This window comes from Canis aureus, chromosome 19 (assembly GCF_053574225.1).
Source record: "Canis aureus isolate CA01 chromosome 19, VMU_Caureus_v.1.0, whole genome shotgun sequence".
Taxonomy (NCBI): Eukaryota; Metazoa; Chordata; class Mammalia; order Carnivora; family Canidae; genus Canis; species Canis aureus.
The window spans coordinates 28,836,570-28,856,042 of NC_135629.1; the positions used below are offsets into that span (position 1 = coordinate 28,836,570).

The 19,473-nt window shown below is 38.7% G+C and overlaps 1 protein-coding gene and 1 pseudogene across 1 annotated transcript in view; both read right to left on the bottom strand.

Annotated features, from left to right (window-relative positions):
* The window catches only part of SYNPR (synaptoporin), a 291,170-nt gene that overhangs the window by 175,185 nt on the left and 96,512 nt on the right, over positions 1-19,473 (bottom strand). The window lies entirely within an intron of this gene.
* Positions 8,253-8,724, bottom strand: LOC144291227 (small ribosomal subunit protein eS25 pseudogene; annotated as a pseudogene).

The window sequence follows — 19,473 nt, forward strand, 5'->3', positions numbered from 1 at the left end:
ACATGAATGAATGTGCTATAGTAAGATATGATCTTAAAGCATCAATCTTTGTGCTTTTCTTTCCTTCCTTGATTATGACCCTTCCTCCTGTCAGTCACAGAACATTGCCTCAAGGAGCACTGGTGTGATTACAGCAGAAATATAAAGAGAACAACAAAAAAAAATCGATGTTTAGTTTTTCTGAATTCCAAAATACGTTCTTGAAGCCCACATCAAAAATAATAGCTTCAAAAGCCCCAGCTTTTGATACATAAGGAGTTTTGCTGAGAGAAGAAAAGGCTTTTGAGAATCAAAATGGAAGGCCCTGAGGAATGCATGAGAGATATAGGGTGTATATTATAACCATATGGGAATAAGAGGAATGAAAGCTGTAGATTGATTGATCTTGAGGGAGTCAAGACAAGGGTCATATGACTTTGAGGGGTAGGAAAGTGGAGAGTAAGCAGGCTCAAAAATCCTGGGGAAGGTGGATGAGGTTAGGGAGAAGAGACCTCTCACAAAGAGAAGTGGAAGGCAGAGTCAGCACAGAGGCTACAAAGGATCTCTGTGGGAAGTCAAAGGGAAGCCAAGCCAAAACCTTTGGACTTTCGTTGCCATTCAGATGAGCATTATGTTGCCATTCTGAAAAGACAAGCTGGCCACTTTTCTTTTTCTTTCTTTCTTTCTTTCTTTCTTTCTTTCTTTCTTTCTTTCTTTCTTTCGATTTTATTTATTTATTTGAGAGAATGTGAGAGAGAGAGCACAAGCAGGGAGAGCTGGCCAAGTTGAAGGAGAAGCAGGTCCCTGCTCGGCAGGGGAAGTGGGGGAGCTTGATCCCAGGACCCTGGGATCATAACCTGTGCCAAAGGCAGATGCTTAACCAACTGAGCCACCCAGACACCCCAAGCTGTCCAGTTTTCCAAAGACTCTTGTGAATCAATCAATAGAAAGATGCCCTTAGTATGTCCATTACCTTTGCTGAGCCCCAACCCACATGGACATTCTTACTCTCTTCAAATGAACCTGGGTACTCTAATCTTCTGAAAGACAGGCCATGAATGTCAAAATAGTGGTGTTGAAAAGAGAGCCCTTGCATCTATATTTGGGTGGGAAAATGGAGATATCCATTCTGGGTTACAGTCTAACTCCTGAGTAGCTTTTCTACTCACTCCATTTGTTTTGCTCCCCAGTAAGACTAGACTGCTCAATTCTGGATTTGTCTCACAAGGAGTGATTTCTGCATGTATATTCCTTTTCTTTCTTCAGCAAAGATATCTTTGGGAAATTTTATAAGATTGCAAAGTAGGACATTTCACTTGTAGGTTATTAATGCTTATAAATAAGTAACTGCTAAAACTATGCTGACTATATGTCAAGCCCTAGTAAGCAGTTTAAGTGGACTATCTTACAAGAGTATTTCCTCCATTTTAGAGGTGAGAAAATTGAAGTCAAGAGTACTAAATGTCAAGGATGTAGCCGTAGCTAGAACGATTTGGACAGAGACAGTCTAAGCTTAGCATCCACAGGCCTGACGACTGGACTACAGTGCCCTCTTATTTATTTTTAAGATTTTTAAAATTTATTTGAGAGAGAGAGAGAGAGAAAGAGTGTGGGAGGGAGAGGGAGAGAGAGAATCCTCAAGCATACTCCCTGCTGAGTGCAAAGCCTAAGGCAAGGTTCTACCCCAGGACCCCAAGATCATGACCTGAGCTGAAACCAAGAGCCAGCCGCTAAACCATATCGTACCTCTTTATTTTTTTTTATTTTTTATTTTTTGTACCTCTTTAAAATACAGGAATAAGTTGCTCAGGAAGCAGTTGCTCTTGCTATCCTTCCTTCATTCAAGCAATTTTTTTGGAAGGCTTGCTATAAATTAGTCACTGTGTTAATCACAGGGATAGAGAAATCAATTGGGCACAGCATTACTACTCTTGAGACATTCTGGGTCTATACTGCAATGGTTCATTACTGCCACAGCCCTAAACTGTTCCTGTGATTTCTCCATGGAAAACTGAAATGCAGTGGAAATAACTCTGTGCAAGCTTTACCACTAGGTACATGTGGGACTCTCAGTAAGTAAATAAATCACTCAAACTGCCTGTGCTTTGTGACTTGTTACATATTTCTAGTCCTCCAGTGATAAGATCTTGGGACTAGGACAGGTGCACTGTGAATCCAATGTATCACCTATTCCAAGAAAATTCAGAGGCAAGCTAACATTCCTTGGAGTCTCAATTAATCAACATGGACTGATCTGTGAGAATCCAAATGGCACCAGATCACTTCTACCAGCAGTAAAAATATCTAGGGTGGAACTTATGTTCTGGTCCTAACTTCTAATTGTTGTGGAGTTCAAAGTGGGGCACTAAAGTTAATAGAAAAAAACCCTCCTGCTATCAAGGAACTTGGCAATGACGTGAAGAGACCTCTGTTATTCTAATGAGACCTGCTTGTAAGATTGCTTTGCTCCAAATTCTATACTCGGTAAAGTTTCCTTCTTCTTTCCCACTTTCTGAGTCCTTGTTTCTTTCTGTCTGAATGTCTATTTGTGTGCAGCGCTGTCTTGGTTTCCTCTTCAAGGGGCAGCAATTTCCTCTAGAAGGAGAACCAGAGCCAGGCTGGGCACTGCCTTGTCCTAAGGGAATGAGCTTGGACATATAGCTAAAATCTCTTTCACTCTTAGTTCTGAATTCATCAAATGGAACCACGACACCTGCCTCCTAGAGTTGTTTGGAAGATTGGAAGATTCAAATTAATACATCCCCTGAATCTAGCACAGTGAGGAATAAAAATAAAGCACCTCGTAGAATACGTGGTATAGTAAAGGTATGACGGGATATGTAGCCCATGCTTGTTCTATTATTTGATTTCTTCCTTCTTTTTTCTTTCTTCTTCCAAACCTATGTTTTCTCTACAGCAAAATGAGAAAATCTCACTGAAAACTCAGGGATATTGATCCTGACAAGAGTACACTGGGTATTGGTGGTAAAAAGCTACTCTCTTAACCTATGTACCTCAAGACTCGCACATTATACAAATCTTATTATTGTCTCCGATATTCACTTCCAGCAAGAGCCTGGGCTCTGGAATCAGACTGTCAGTGTCCAAATCCCAGCTTTGCCACCCACTAGTAGGGTGATCCCAGGAAAGAAATTCAACTTCTTAGATCCTGTTTTCTTTCTATAAGGTAGGAAAAATAGAATTACTATTACCTAGTTCATAGTGGTAGTGTGAAGATTGAAAGGGAGGTACCAACCAAGTGCCTGTCGTAGGGTAAATGCCCAATAAGTGCTATTATCTTGATGGCTGTTATTGTTATGGAAACCAGCACATTGAACTGTTCTCCAGTAATACAGAATTAAAGCTACAGTAAATGAAACTTTATAGACTCTATTGCTGAACCTTCCTTTCAAATCCATTTATTCTTTTCTATCCCTTAGCACAAGCCACCCCTATCTCTTACTGAGAATCATGCCTAACTAAATAGCCTAACTGTTCTCCCTGCTGCCAGCCTTGGTCCTCTAAACCACTCTCCACATGGCAGGCTGAAGGATGCTTCCCAGGTTAATCTAATCATCTCACTCTCTTGCTCAACACCCTTAATTGCTCTTAAGAAAAAGTCCTTTAACATCATCCACAGGCCCTGAACTTACCTAGACTCAATATTAAACATATCTACAGCCTCAACACTAATTATAGCCTCCTCTGTCCTGCAGGATCTAGCCACATAGAACTGTTTTCACTTCTTTGAACATATGCTGCACTCTTTGCCTTCAGCACTCTGCTTTTGCTATTCACTCTTGCCTTACCTCTGCATCTGGTACCACCTTCCTATCAATTAATAGGACATTTCTTCTGAGGAGGTTTGCCTAACCCATGTTGCATACTTTCCAAGTGATCTCTCAGCTTCATGAATTTCTTCTGCTAGGCCAACCATTACATTGTTTACTATTTGCCCATTGACTTCTGAAGCCCTCCTATAGATGGTTATACACAGGGCCAGGGCCTATCTTGTTTTTCATTTCTCAGCTGGCAGGGGTAGAGACAAAGAGCACCTGGGCTGCGGTAGTTGAAGTAGGGAGCTAATTATACTGATGAGATAGGGAACTACTTACTACTTACACTGATGGAAATATGTCTTTTTCCTTAGGATTGTCACCAAATAATATGGGTTACTGCCCAATCATCTGTCACGATATGCAACACATGGTAGGTACTCAACTAAATAAATGTCAGTACATTCATCTACACTGCTGGCTTGTAAATTATGATTACAAAGAGTTAGTGCAATGCCTTTCCCTTCTGTAGATTTTTAAATTGTGGCTTGAGAGGGCAGGTTAATCTTGTCTTATCCCCAAGATTTGCATGGCATATGTTAAATATATGGAGCAGATGCTCCATTTAAAAGAATCAAGTGACTTCTTTTTTAATAAAAAGGAAGGACACTTCAATATAAACAATAAGATAAATATCTTCTTAAATATTAATACACCAAGTTGTGGTTTTATTTTATAATAAATTCAATAAAAATTACTTATGAGGTAGGTGATCATACAAGTTACTACAGTACCAGAATCCCTATGGTAGATAAAAACATGTAATTAAAATATCATTATAATGATAGGTTTAGAAAACCTGTGATCTGACCCATTTCTAAGAAAAATAAGAAAAATAGAGCCTAAAACAGTCCAGTGAAATTGTAAGGTAAAGATTTAGGATAACTAGTTTTCTTTTAAATACGGGATCCTGTCTCTATAACTTTTTTTCATGATTTTCCTCAACATATACTAGATACCTCACGTGTGACTATTATCATTGTTATAGTTCTTTATAAAGAAATCTATTTTACTATAATTCTATTCACTGTAATTTCCTTAGTAACAGGCTGCTCTCTTTTTCTTTTAAAAAACTATTAAAATGTCATTCACATCACAGTCTAGATGTGGCTCCAGCTATTCCCAATAGCTATTCAAAAAACATAATCACCATAATTACTGTTGACATCTAATTAACATTCAGCTTCCTTTCTACAGCATCTACAGCTGGACAAACCATCTATTCCAGGATAAAAACTAATGCTCTGTTGCCTTTTCTTAAAAAAATAAAACAAACCAGGATGCTAAACACCTGGGCTCACTGTTTTTGTTCCCCTGTAAATGGTAGTTAGAGATAGGACAGCTACCATGAACACCTTTCTAAATACTGCCAACTGATAAACTGGACCTGGTCATAAGAAATTAAATCTATCCAATGGTTTAGGGGATTGCTGATGTTAATCTGCAATCTAAGAGTTTTATTGATTAAGGATGACTTTCAGAGTTTGCTAATGCATAGTTTTTTGATGAGGTCTTCCTTGATCTGGCTCCTTTCTATATGACTTACTTCAACACTTGCCACCCTTGTCTTTGTTCTCTTTGCATGACAAATCCTGGACTCCTTCCAGCTTCCCAGCATCATGTTCTCTCTTGCCTTTAGGACTTCAGCCATGCCCCCTCTGTCTTCCTTCATCAGTGTGATGGTTACGGATGTAGGCTCTTATACTAGAACATCCACTTATTTCTACTCTCCATACTACGAGCAGTATGACCTTGAGCAAGTCAGCTTAGCTGGTGGTTACCTGTGCTTTCTCATTTGTTAAATATCCACTTAATGGGGTTATTATGAAAATTAAATGTATTAATATATACATTGAGATACATATTTATCTATATCTATGTATAAATGTTTATTCTTATGAACTCTTATCCTGGCCAGATTCCACTGGTCTCTCAATATTTGAGGCCAATTTTTTCTAGAAAGCCTTCCTTCATGATCCAGGACAGTATAGGTCACCATGCTGTGCATTCCCACAGGCCCCTATACTTTTTGCATTACCATAACACTTATATGTCAAGTGTGCCATGCTTTATTCATTTGTACAACAAATATTTCTTGAGCTGATATTTGGTGCCAGGCATGGGGGATATGGCAATGGTCCTTGCTCCAGTAGAACTCATATTCTCATAAGTGTTGGAGGTATGAAATAAGTATGTGCTCAAATTAAGAAAAATGCAAAATTTAAATATTATGAAGAAAATGCAAAGGTATAATAGGCTAAGAGTATTTGAGGGGATGTACTACCTTTGGTTGGGTGGTCTCTGAAATAGTGACATTTGAACTAAGCCTTGTTGATCACAAAGGACTAGTCATACACAGATGAGACAAGAAAGTTCCAAGCCCAGGAAATAGCTAAAGCAAAGCTTGAGGGTGGAACTGACCTAAGCCTTGTGGCCACACTTGACCTTTCTCATACAGTAGACATACAATCTACATCTCTACCTACCTCCTCTACTTCGAGTTATCAGAATGGGAAAGAGTCTCCCCAGCTATGCCCACAGTCACAAGTAGGCTGGACTTTTTTTCCTATTAAGGTTTTGCCATAAAGAAGGGCTAATGAATACAAAATGTTGAAACAAGTTTCTAGAATCCTTCAGGGTTGTTAACATCATGGAAGCTGGATTATAAAGTTTGATTTTATTTTCAAAATGAGAAATGAAATTCATGTTGGATTTCTATTCTGTGATTTTTATCTTCTAGAGCAGTGGTTCTCAACTGGGAGTGATTCTATACATAACCTATCCTCCCATCCCCTGGGAACTTTGACTTTTTTTTTTTTTAAGAGAACACATTAGTAGCATGGGCGGGGGCAGGGGTGTAGAGAGAGAGGGAGAGAAAGAATCTTAAGCAGGTTTCATGCCCACATGGAGCCCAACTCGGGGCTCAATTTCATGAACCTGAGATCATGACCTGAGTCAAAATCAAGAGGATGCTTAACTAACTGAGCCACTCTGGTGCCCCGGAAATTTGACCTTTTCTGATTGTCACAACTTATTGCCTGTGACTGGCTACTGGTGTTTAGAGTGTAAGATGCTGCTAAACATCCCATAACTCACAGGACAGCTCCCACAACAAAGAAGTGTCTAAGCCCAAAACGCCAATGTTTTCTGATCTGGAAAATGGTCTTTTTAAAATCCTTCCTTCCCAGTTCTGACTCCAACTAGAACAGAACAGTAGGGGTTCTTTCCTTTGCAATAGTTTCCTTCCTTTATAAACAGATAGGCTTGAAATTATGAAATTAAGGATGAACAGCAGGGGCCTCTTTGTCTCAAGGGAGCAATGTATGTCTCTGAGAGTCAGTATACTGGAGAATATCTTGTCTCCTTTGCCAAAGGCACTGCTTTCTTCATATCCTACTGGCCAAGAATTTCTCAACTCTTAGAGACTGATCCTACAGAGGGCAAATAAAGCTTATCCTGCACTACAGCTCTTATTCATTGGCAGCAGTTGTTTGGAGCACCATTTGGATGCCCATGATCCAACATTGTCCAAAGCAACGTTCAGTTGACTAGAGATGTGCACCATGAATACAGGATCAGTACCACGTATGTGCTATTCCTTCATGATAGAATGGCTGCTAAGTCTTTTGTTCTGCTATCAACCTAATCCTACAGTTTGCTTTCTACTGTGGGCTAGACGTATGACTTTCTAAAAAGTTCACAGTTAATGATAGTCAAACTATGCACAGACAACCGGGGCAAGTCAGTGTTTAGGTAACTAGGTTTTATTGTGTTTTCTCCCTCAAAGGCCTGACCACCATTGGCCTGTGGTTTGAACAGCACTTCCTAGCCTCACCTTGATACAGTTCTAGTTGGTGGTTAACAGTGGGCATTGCCATCTTTTTTCTTCTTACTTGTAATTGACTATAGCATTGCATGCTCTAAACTAAATGGCTCTCATCAAGCTTTTATTTGATTCATGGCTAGTCTGTTGAGTGCACACCTGTAGGCCACTCATCAGCAAATCCAATTATCTTCTCAGTGCTTCTTTTGCCATTTCACTTGTAGTTCCCCTCATAGATTTCCTCATAATACTTTTATGAGTGCATGAATTCCATCTCTCTATCTCCCTTCCTTTTATGCACCTGCATTATAGTTTTCAAAGCTCTGTAAGTTTTATAAACCTCACCCTCTTACACTGGGGCCTCTTAGCATCATAATTAAACCTTTTGTGTGTATTATATCTAGTTCCTGTACCCCCACCTGGATTCTGCCATTGGTTGCTCTAATGCCAATTTTGCTTTGCTTCTGGACAATCTCAGAGGATCTTCCATCACATATATCAAGCCATTCTGTTTTGATACAGCTCTTATACTCATTGGCCCTAGTTCTTTTCCTTGGTCATACCAAATGAATCTAAACTTACTCTTCATGACATTTCAAGTTGGCATTTCCTCCTTTTGTGTTTATTTTTTTTCATTTAATAAAGTTTTATTTCCTGAAATGTGCAGTTGGTGGGATCTTGTTCATGCATCTTCACTGGCAGCTGGGGCATCTCCACCTTTGGTGCTTCTGGTGTAAATTACTTGAGCTCTGTGCTTTGAAGCCAGTTTAATAAGTCCTTTACTGAGGAGCCCCTGAAGAGCTGCCCTGGCCAAAGAACCTCGAATCTTCAGTCTCTCAGAGACAATAGCTGGAGTCATAAGCTTATAGTTGGGAACCCCCTTACAGAGTTTGTCATATGTCGCTTTGTCGAAGACACCAGATTATTGAACTTGTTTCGAACTTTGCCTTTGGACCACTTCTTCTTTTTGGCCTTGCCCCCAGATTTGTTCACTGGGTCTTTGTCCTTTTTGGCCGACTTTCTGGCATCTTTCTTCTTCTTCTTGTCCTTGGGCGGCATAGCGAAGCTTGGAGAGGAACAGCCACCCCTCTATTTTGTTTTTATTGACTGTTCTGCTTCCACTTGCACTTCCCCTTCCTATAGCATTTTACTTTGGGAAATTACCCAACTATTTTCATTGGAGGGAATTACTTTATTTTGGGGAACTACCTCTCCCCCATTTTGTTCAATTCAATGATCACTTAATCTAGTATTTGCCCATGGTGGTTTTAAAATTCTTTGACACTCTTACTTTTGAATAGTAGAGCTAATTCTCCTCTCCTTAAGTCTGGGCTAAATTTACTTTCTTCAAAGGAACAGAATGTTGCAACAGTGATAGTGTGTGACTTCCCAGGCTAACCCCCCAAAAACATTGTGGCTTCTTCCTTGATCTCTCTCTTGGGAACATCTTGCTGTGGGGAATGCCAAGTACCATGTAATAAGGACACACTAGCAGCCTTATAGGGAAATCTACATGGCAAGAAAATGAGGTATTTTGCCAACAGACAGCTCCAACTTGCCATCCATGTGAGTAAACCATCTTAGAAGTGAATTATCTAGACCTCCAGGTAATTGCAGCCTGCCTGATATCTTGACTGTGGCCTTACATGAAAATCCATAAGTCAGACCCTCCCAGCTAAACTGCTTCTGGATTCCTGACCCAAAGAAACTGTATGGAATAATTAACACTTACTATTATATTAAGCCTTTAATTTTGGGGGCAATTGTTAGGCAGCAATCGATAACTAATATCCTGTAAGAAAACAAGCTATTTTGCTGTGAAAGAGCCCCCACAATCTCATCTGCATGTAAATTTTAACATTCTTTTCTTTATACAACTGCAGGTCAGCTGGGATGGCTCTGTTCTTCTTGGCTGAGTTTATCTATCCCTCTACAGAATGAGTTGAGGGTTGGCTCAGCTATATGGTTCTGCTGCATGTGACTCTCATTTCCACTGAACTACAGAGGTGGTTTAGACATTTTCTTCTCATAGACAGAGGCATCAAAGAACAAGCATAAATATGGGAAGCCTTTTAAGGCCTAGACTAGGAACTAACATGCTTTCACTTCTACCTCATTCAATTGACCAAATCAAGTTTACATAGTTGAATGCAAATTCAAGATACAGAAATATATCCTTTAGTGACAGGAACTATAAAATCTCATGGCAAAGACTATGGAAGTAGAATTCTGTTATTGGGAGGCAGTAAAGCATTGGCATGATAATCTAGTCTACCACAGCCAGATCCTCTACACTGTGTAATAGCAGACACTTTGACCTAATCAGATGGCCCCCTCAGGCTCCGAATCTCAAGTTGAATGATGCAAGGTTGGAGAAGCTTCCATTCATTCTAGCTGTAGGTCCTGGTGAAGCTTTTCCTACCATGAAAGCAGTCATTTCTGCTTATTTCCTAGCCTGGGTCTCCAGGCCTTTCAAACAATCATCATGGGATGTGGTTTTGATTGGCTCATCAGTTAGATGCTATCATCTGATAGGTTCCTCGGAAAGTATACTATAAAGTCGTCAGTATCAAATATAGCTCTTCATGCATGTTGGAAGTAACAGAGAAAAAGAGAGCTTATCTCTTTGTCATAGAGATCATGCTTTTGTTAATAGCATCTAAGATTCCATTTGCTTTACCTACGAACTCAGAATCTTTTTTTAAAGACACTGTTCTTTGACTCATCCTCTATTTATGCAGTCACTTTGTCATTTTCAAGTTGAAGTCCTTCTTGGTCTTGGAGTTGACTTCATTTACAGAAGCTGAAGAAGAACAATCAAACCAGCGGTGAGTCATGCTCCCAGAACCAAATTGGTCACTTGATCATTTTGTAACCCATGTTTAAAACAACAACAACAAAAACCAAACAGCAACAAAAAAAGAAATCCTTTCACCCCTCCTCTTCATCCTGCCCTCTTGGAACAATAAAAAGCGTCCCCCTCCTCTGTCCATCTCCAAGGATAATTGGAGATTCTGTTTTCTATTATGTTTGGAGTATGTTGCACACCCCGGAATAATTTCTTTTCTGAAGCTATCTGAATGCCTGTCTCAATGCCACTTTTTATTTTCTTCAAAGACAACCTTGGGGCACAGAAAAAGAAAGAATTTATTAATTCTAATATCTCTTGAACACTGTTCATGGGACATTATTTTATTTGGGGGAAAGTGATCATCTTCCTCAGAGGAGAAAAGAGTTTTTGTAAAGAAGATAACTGACTTATTCAGTCATACAGCTAGTCAGTGACAGCATGGATTGAAACCTAAATCTGCCTAATTCTCAGTCTTTATTTTACACCATGGTAGATGGCCCAGTATTGACTCAGCTTCTGATATCACAGATCTTCAGAACAAGTAAGACAGTAGGATTTGCTGAAAGCCGTGATTTCATTACTGTGATCTTCTGGGTCTAAGAATTCCTCAAAGGTGCCTCAGAAGCTGCCATAAATGGAGAGTGAGAGGGATTGGAATGAGAGAAAGGAAGGGAGGGAATAAGTGAAATGGAATCCAGGTATGTAGCACTTTGGGCCTTCTATTCTATTCTATTTTAGCCAGAGCATCTCTATTTCTGTTTTATATATCAGAGTCCTGATTAAGATCATTTTAAAGGGTTCCACTGCATTAATGAGTTTAAAAGCTATAAATTTGAAGCAACTCCCTCATTTCCCAGATCTATGATTCTGGAGAGAGTTTAGATGGTTGGCTCCAGGAGCCAGTCAAAAGCAGTGCTAAGACTACTCCCAGATACCTCAGCACCCAATAGGTCACTTTCTCTTCTCTCTCTCCTTTAAAGTCTTCAAGAACTAACCCACCCCACCATATTTTCCTCATCAATATTCCCACTATTTTAGTCCTAGAGAAGCCTGAAATAAATTATATGCAGAAAGTTCTCACAGGCATGAAATATTTAAATTTTACTGTTTACCTTTTTGTCAGTTTTTGGGTATTGATGGTTCCCGGGCTGGAGGAAGATCTTAGCTCCTCCCTCATACATGTTTTCCAACTAACAACTTGATAGCCCAGAGACTTATCCAAAAGTGTTCTTGACATGTTAAGAAAAAAAGATGCTGTCAATCTAGGAACTGAATATGTTGGTTGAAAAAGAGGGGATGCCTGAACTAATATTGTTTCTGAAAGGGATACTGATTTAGGATGTCTCAGGAAGGAGTGATTGAAACCTTCTCCATCCCTAGACAAGGCATATTGACTTACCCACAGAGTTGATTTTATAATTTCTCTCCTCAAGCTTCACTCCCATAAAATTTGTTTCATCAAAAAGAGAGCTCTCAAAGTTTCATTTTTAGGCTAATAGCTTTTCTGAGAAAACAAAACAAAACAAAACCTTGAGGAGCCTTGCAACGTGATGAATTGCTGAATTGAAGAGCATTTAGAGGATCCTTTCACAGAGAGGGCATAAGAGCCCCGAAATTAATTAATTGTGGAGCTGATGTCATACAAAGGACTGTCCAATGTTCAGGTGTGATCACCCCAACAATGTTAGGTATGCAATCAATGCATTAATAGTTGGCCCCTGTCTGGTGAGGAATTCTAGCACAGATGATTGGTTAGGTTTATGTGTTCCCTTCCAGGTAGTAACTATCCTTATTAGTAAGGCTGCTTACTATGGACCAGGAACTGCTCTGAATGCTTTACATGTTTTCAGTCATTTAATCCTCACCAGAGATGAGGAAATAGAGGTAAAGAGAAGTTAATTAAGACACCAAGTTAAACTTTTACATAGATGCATTTCTAGGATTTTAATCATTGATGTTGTAAAACAGAAGAGATGTTCTTCTCAACCATTAGCAAGAACAAACATTTTTTAAATCCCAAGAAATGATTTTGTACCCATATTAAATAAGAAAAAAGAGAAAAAGAAGGAAAAATTATTTAAAGTGCAACCTCTGATGCAGATAAAGTTATAGTGATAAAGCCACATACATTGAAAGAAATAATGTGTATATATAATACATAATAATGATGTATATACATACAATCATTGGTATATGTTAAACATTTAAAGCTTGTTATCTGTTATTGCTAGTTATTGCTATTCTTACTTCACATGTAATAAAGAGACAGTACTCATGAGCTGTGTGAACTCAAGCAGCTTGCTTGGCCTCTCTCTAGTTTTCTGAATCTCATCATCTTCATCTGGCAATAGGTACAATTATGATACATACCACACAGAGTTGTTGTGAGGTTCAGATAAGATAATGTGTATAAAGTGCTTAGCACAATGCCTGTCACACAGTAACCACTCACCATATGAGAGCTGGCCATTTTGTTACTGTTATAATTATTAAATAATTACTCTTTAATTATTATAGTTTTAAAATGTCATAACTATTTTGTTACTACTATAATTATTTGTTACTGTTATAATATATGTACTGCACATATTTTGCCAGCAGCACTGAAAATTTGTGCCACCCTTCTGGAAACACGTCAAGATAAATTCACATACTACGAGTCACAAAGAGGCTTATTTCCACTTCTGAACATTTATTATAAGGAAATAACTCAAAGGATTCAAGAAGCAATGTGCAAATTGCCTTTAGCATTATCTCCAATAATCCTGTGTTTTAGGAAAAGAAGGGTGGCCATCCAACAACTTTGAGTAATGTGGAATAATGATAATAGCCAATAATAATGTGGCTGGAACCAGAAACCAGCACCCCATATGATATTCCCCTCAGAACTATTTAATGAACAGTGGTCAGACCCTGAAATAAGTCTGGTCTAGAGCTTTTTAAACCTATTATTACTCATCATGTGTGGGTTATAATAAATAGCACACTGCTTTTCACATGGTGGTATGGACTAGTAAATCCATATCTTGATGGATGCACCTATTTATACTGAAGATTTTATTAGATAAATTTTGCCCCATAAATACGAGATAGTTGCAAGCTTTTTCTGATGCTACTACTCAGAATTGTTTTAGAGGCTAATATTCGTTTTTGGCTAAAAAATTGTTTAAAGCATGATTATTTAAGGCATTTTTGTTTCTTTCAACATATTTCTATTGTCTCAGCTAAAATTCTGCAGAAGTAATTCTGAACAGAATGAGACTTGGTGTTTCAGCTTTATTTGGTTATATCTTGGCAGTGTGGCTTATAGCAATTTAACATACTTACTGCCCGGGGAAATCTGCGGAGCATTTTCTCTTTGGAAGAGAGCTGAATGGCCTCTTTGATCCAGAAAAGTTGAGAGTGGATTTGCTTTAAAGGTAAGAGATTTTGCCATATTAAAGGAAAAAATGTGCAGATGCAATTGCCCAATTTTTTAAGACAGCAAGAACAAAAGTTAAGTACACATAGAGGCTCATTAATATTGTCCTCGGGGACCAACCAGGAAATGCTCAATATGAACACAGCTTTCCAATGTTTCTAGTAATAATCTCTTGGATAGAGTTAAAACAAGATTTAATTTACATCAAAGTCTGAGAATGAGTAGGGTTAAAGCTAGACTCTAACAGTGAATTTTTTTTAAAAAGAAAGAACGAGCAGAAAATAGAATTATAAAATGAGTTGCATCAGGAAACAGCCTAAGAGAAGTTTAAGAGGCTTGTTCAAGGGATCCCTGGGTGGCGCAGTGGTTTAGCGCCTGCCTTTGGCCCAGGGCAGGATCCTGGAGACCCGGGATCGAATCCCACGTCGGGCTCCTGGTGCATGGAGCCTGCTTCTCCCTCTGCCTATGTCTCTGCCTCTCTCTCTCTCTGTGTGACTATCATAAATAAATAAATAAATAATTTTAAAAAAAGGGGGGGCTAGTTCAAGTTTGCACAACCAGGAAAGGGGAAAAGGTAAGATTGGAATTCAGGTCTGTCCTATTCCAAAGCTCATTTGATTGGAAAAGTCTATCAGCAAAGAGACAAAAACAATACCATTTACTATTCATTAAGTTAGCAAACATGAAATTTGGCTATAGTTCCAAGATGAGTGGGGAAACAGTCACTGTCTAACAGTGAAAGGAGTGAATATGAAATGAGCAGCTACTTTGGAGACCTGTGTACTCTGTGAACCAATAATTGTACTTCTTAGTATTTTATCTTAGAAACACACTCACATACATGCAGGAGATATGACATGAATGAGACTTTATTTTAGCCTTACCTACAATACAAAAAAGAAAGAAATAAAGAAGAAAAGAAACAAAAGAAAAGAGAAAAAGAAAATAATCCCGGTATTCATCAGTAAGGAGATGGGTAAAATATATTTTGATGCATTTGATCCTGTTCAATTTCACACAACTTTTCCAAGGAGTGGTTTAGGTTTGTGTATAACCAACAAATAAAAATCCAAGGCATATTTGTCAGTGATTCATGGTTGAATCCAAGTTGAAGAACAATGCATATAAAATTATATCATTTATGCTAGACTCCCAGCCATATTATTTAGTTTTCCAGGGCATACTCATGTATAGGAGTATAGGAAAGCATAAAAATGTATAGAAAAGGAAAAATAATGCATAGCAGAATCATTATATACTCACTACAGTGCTGGCCTCTAAGGAAGGAGAGCAGATGGGAATTAGGGTATAAGTCAAGAAAAACTAAAATTTACTTATGATATTTTAGTATATTTTTCCCACATAAATGAAAAAATGGAATTTCTGACTCATAAACTCAATCATTAATTACTTCTATAAATAGAAGTTAAGAAAAATAAAAGAAAATGAAAAACAAAATAAAAGAAAATGTTGTTTACTGAGTGAAAGCATCCCCCAATATGAAAATGGAGGCCTAGTTCATCACCACATTCCAGAAAAAGAAGTTACTGTGTGGCTGGATATTATGGCTGAACAATCAGGCACTTGAGGAATAACTGAGGTCCTGGGATGATCTTCATAATACTGCTTTCCATTTGTTCAGCACTTTGCAGTTTTCAAAGTCCTTTCCCCATACATTATCTCCTAGATTCCCACAATAGTCTTATGAGGCTGCAGCGGTATTCCCAAGATGATGCTCAAGAGTCTGGGAAAGATAACACATTTCCAAGATTCCACAAACAGATATATACATACATACAATACCATTTCTTCCAGAATAATGAGTAGCTAGATTTTAGGGGTCCTTTTGTGTATATGGCTATTCCTCTCGTGGCACAAATGGGTATGGAAAGTGACCATTTGAAGAGTTCGTGTACAGTGGAGTAACCTGAGAACCTACTTGATTTTTGCCTCTGAAACCAGAGAGCAGTATCATTTCTGAAAAGTTGATTCTTACTGCCTGGAATTAGGTAATCTAATATTCCACTTTGCATCTACTAATGCAAGACCTTGAGAAGGAGGAATGTGTGGTACCATTTCTGGGACTGATTCTCATGTCTTCTCCATGATATATTGAACATTATTCAAATATTAATTATTAACAGTGCATTTTAGTTAGACAATAAAGTTGCTAGTCCTAATGGAGTTGGAGTTTACTTATAACATGAGTTCACACTTAGAAGTTTCTCTTCACTGTTCATGTCTGAAGAGGCAGCATAGTGTAGGAAAGGGCAAAGGGCATAGTCGTTAAGGGTCAAAGCACTAGAGTCAGGCAGACCTGAATTATTATTTTGCTTCTGCTACTTACAAGCCATGAAACTTTGCATACATAAAATTACTTCTATAAGTTTCAGCTTCCTCATCTGTAAATTGTGGTTAGCCTGGGAGCTAAGAAAGTAGACTCTGAACCGATTTATATTGATTCACATCTCACCTCTGCCACTATCTTCCTATGTAATTGTGGAGAAACTACTTAATCTTTCCTCACCTCACTTTTTTTATCTGCATGAGAGGTAATAGTTGTACCCACCTTAGTATTGTTGTAAGAGTTAGATGAGTTAATATGTATATATATATACATATTAACATATACATATATACATATACATATATGTATATGTATATACACATATATAGTTGTGCCATAAATATATACATATATATTATATGTATACATAATATACATATAATATACATATTATATATACACATATAAAACGTGTGTGTCTCTGGCACATACAGTGTCATAACTGTTAGCAATTATTATTGCCCTTAACTTAGTATGCAGCACATAGTAAGTCCTCAATAAATGACAGTGGATGCTGATGGTGCTATTAATACTATTGGCCTACAGAAAGAATTTTTCAGATTCAGACAAACAGAAGGCCAGATTCCTCTGTCCAGGGAGAGGTGCAAAGTGATACTCAGTGGATGCCTATTACTTGAAGGACTAACAGATACAAATGTCCTCAGGAAGCCAGAACAAATGCCTGTACCAAACATATAGTCACAAAGACACGTTGGTGCAAGTTTCACGGACTTTCCATGTCACAGTTAGACAGAGTCTACAATGGCCTAGGTTGGGGCCCAGGAAGGGATTGAGAAGGGCAGGTCGGAGAGAGGAACTCCACTAAGACTATTTTTAAGCATGGCCAGAGCTCTGAATAGCGATGGAAATAATCCTTTTTTTTTTAAACAATTCTAAGAAGAGTCATCCCCATGTTTTCCCCCATAAATAGGCCAAAACATTATTATTAGAAGTTGGATTGTGATGAATCCAGTAAATCTCACTTTAATAATTAGTTAATCCATTCAAAAAATATTGAGGACTTGCTATGGCTCAGCAATTCTATTCTTTTTTTTTTTGGTATATTTTTTTATTGGAGTTCGATTTGCCAACATATAGTGTAACACCCAGTGCTCATCCTGTCAAGCGTCCCCCTCAGTGCCTGTCACCCAGTCACCCCATCCCCCACCCACATCCCCTTCCACTACCCCTTGTACATTTCCCAGAGTTAGGAGTCTCTCATGTTCCCTCACCCTTACTGATATTTTCCACTCATTTTCTCTCCTTTCCCCTTTAATCCCTTTCACTATTTTTATATTCCCCGAATGAATGAAACCATATAATGTTTGTCCTTCTCCAATTGACCTACTTCACTCAGCGTAATACCCTCCAGTTCTATCCATGTTGAAGCAAATGATGGGTATTTGTTGTTTCTCATGGCTGAGTAATATTCCATTGTATACATAAACCACATCTTCTTTATCCATTTATCTTTCGATGGACACCGAGGCTCCTTCCACAGTTTGGCTATTGTGGACATTGCTGCTATAAACATTGGGGTGCAGGTGTCCCAGCGTTTCACTGCATCTGTATCTTTGGGGTAAATCCCCAGCAGTGCAATTGCTGGGTTGTAGGGCAGTTCTACTTTTAACTCTTTGAGGAACCTCCACACAGTTTTCCAGAGTGGCTGCACCAGTTCACATTCCCACCAACAGTGCAAGAGGGTTCCCCTTTCTCCACATCCTCTCCAACATTTGTTATTTCCTATCTTGTTAATTTTCCCCATTCTCACTGGTGTGAGGTGGTACCTTATCGTGGTTTTGATTTGTATTTCCCTGATGGCTAGGGATGCGGAGCATTTTCTCATGTGCTTGTTGACCATATCTATGTCTTCTTTGGTGAAATTTCTGTTCATGTCTTTTGCCCATTTCATGATTGGATTATTTGTTTCTTTACTGTTGAGTCTAATAAGTTCTTTATAGATCTTGGATACTAGCCCTTTATCTTATAGGTCATTTGCAAATATCTTCTCTCATTCTGTAGGTTTTGTTGACTGTTTCTTTTGCTGTGCAGAAGTTTTTTTATCTTGATTAAGTCCCAATAGTTCATTTTTGCTTTTATTTCTCTTGCCTTCATAGATGTATCTTGCAAGAAGTTGCTGTGGCCAAGTTCAAAAAGGGTGTTGCCTGTGTTCTCCTCTAGGATTTTGATGGAATCTTGTCTCACATTTAGATCTTTCATCCATTTTGAGTTTATCTTTGTGTATGGTGTAAGAGAATGGTCTAGTTTCATTCTTCTGCATGTGGCTGTCCAATTTTCCCAGCACCATTTATTGAAGAGACTGTCCTTTTTCCAGTGGATAGTCCTTTCTGCTTTGTGGCATATTAGTTGAGCATAGAGTTGAGGGCCCATTTCTGGGTTTTCTATTCTGTTCCATTGATCTATGTGTCTGTTTTTGTGCCAGTACCACACTGTCTTGATGATCACAGCTTTGTAATACAACTTGAAATCCGGCATTGTGATGCCCCTGGCTCTGGTTTTCTTTTTCAACATTCCCCTGGCTATTCGGGGTCTTTTCTGATTCCACACAAATCTTAAGATGATTTGTTCCAACTCTCTGAAGAAAGTCCATGGTATTTTGATAGGGATTGCATTGAGCCCAGCACTATTCTTAGTGCTCAGCATACAACCAGGAACGTAGTAGATACGATCCCCAGCTTCCTGGTGCTGACAATCTAAACACAAGAAAGAGGAGACAGGACTCTGGGGGTGTAAGCGAGCTTCAGGGCATAAGGAAATCCAGGAGAGCAGAGAGAACTTCCAAGAAGAAGGAGGTCTTGGCTGAGTAGCTGGGAGAAGTTAGAGGTGAGCATTTTAGGCAGAAGGAACATGACAGAAGACCCTGGGGAAGGCTGCATTAAAGAGTTTCAAAACATACACACGCAAAAATCCCAATCAGGCTGGAGTTGGAGTGTCTCTAGGAATGTGTGAAAGAATGAGGAATCCAAGATCTAGAGTGTTAGAATATTTTGCCCAAGTTCACAGAACAGGATGCATGCCCAAGTTTGACCAAAAGACTGCTCTATTTCCTCTCACATGGAATCGTTGGCATTGTTGGCAATGAGCTGTACGAGCTCAGGAAGCAATTGGCAGTGACACCATATCTTTTTTTAAGGATCAGCACAGATCCCTTTCTTTCAGGCCCACAGACTCTTTTATCTCTAACCTTTCAGTTAT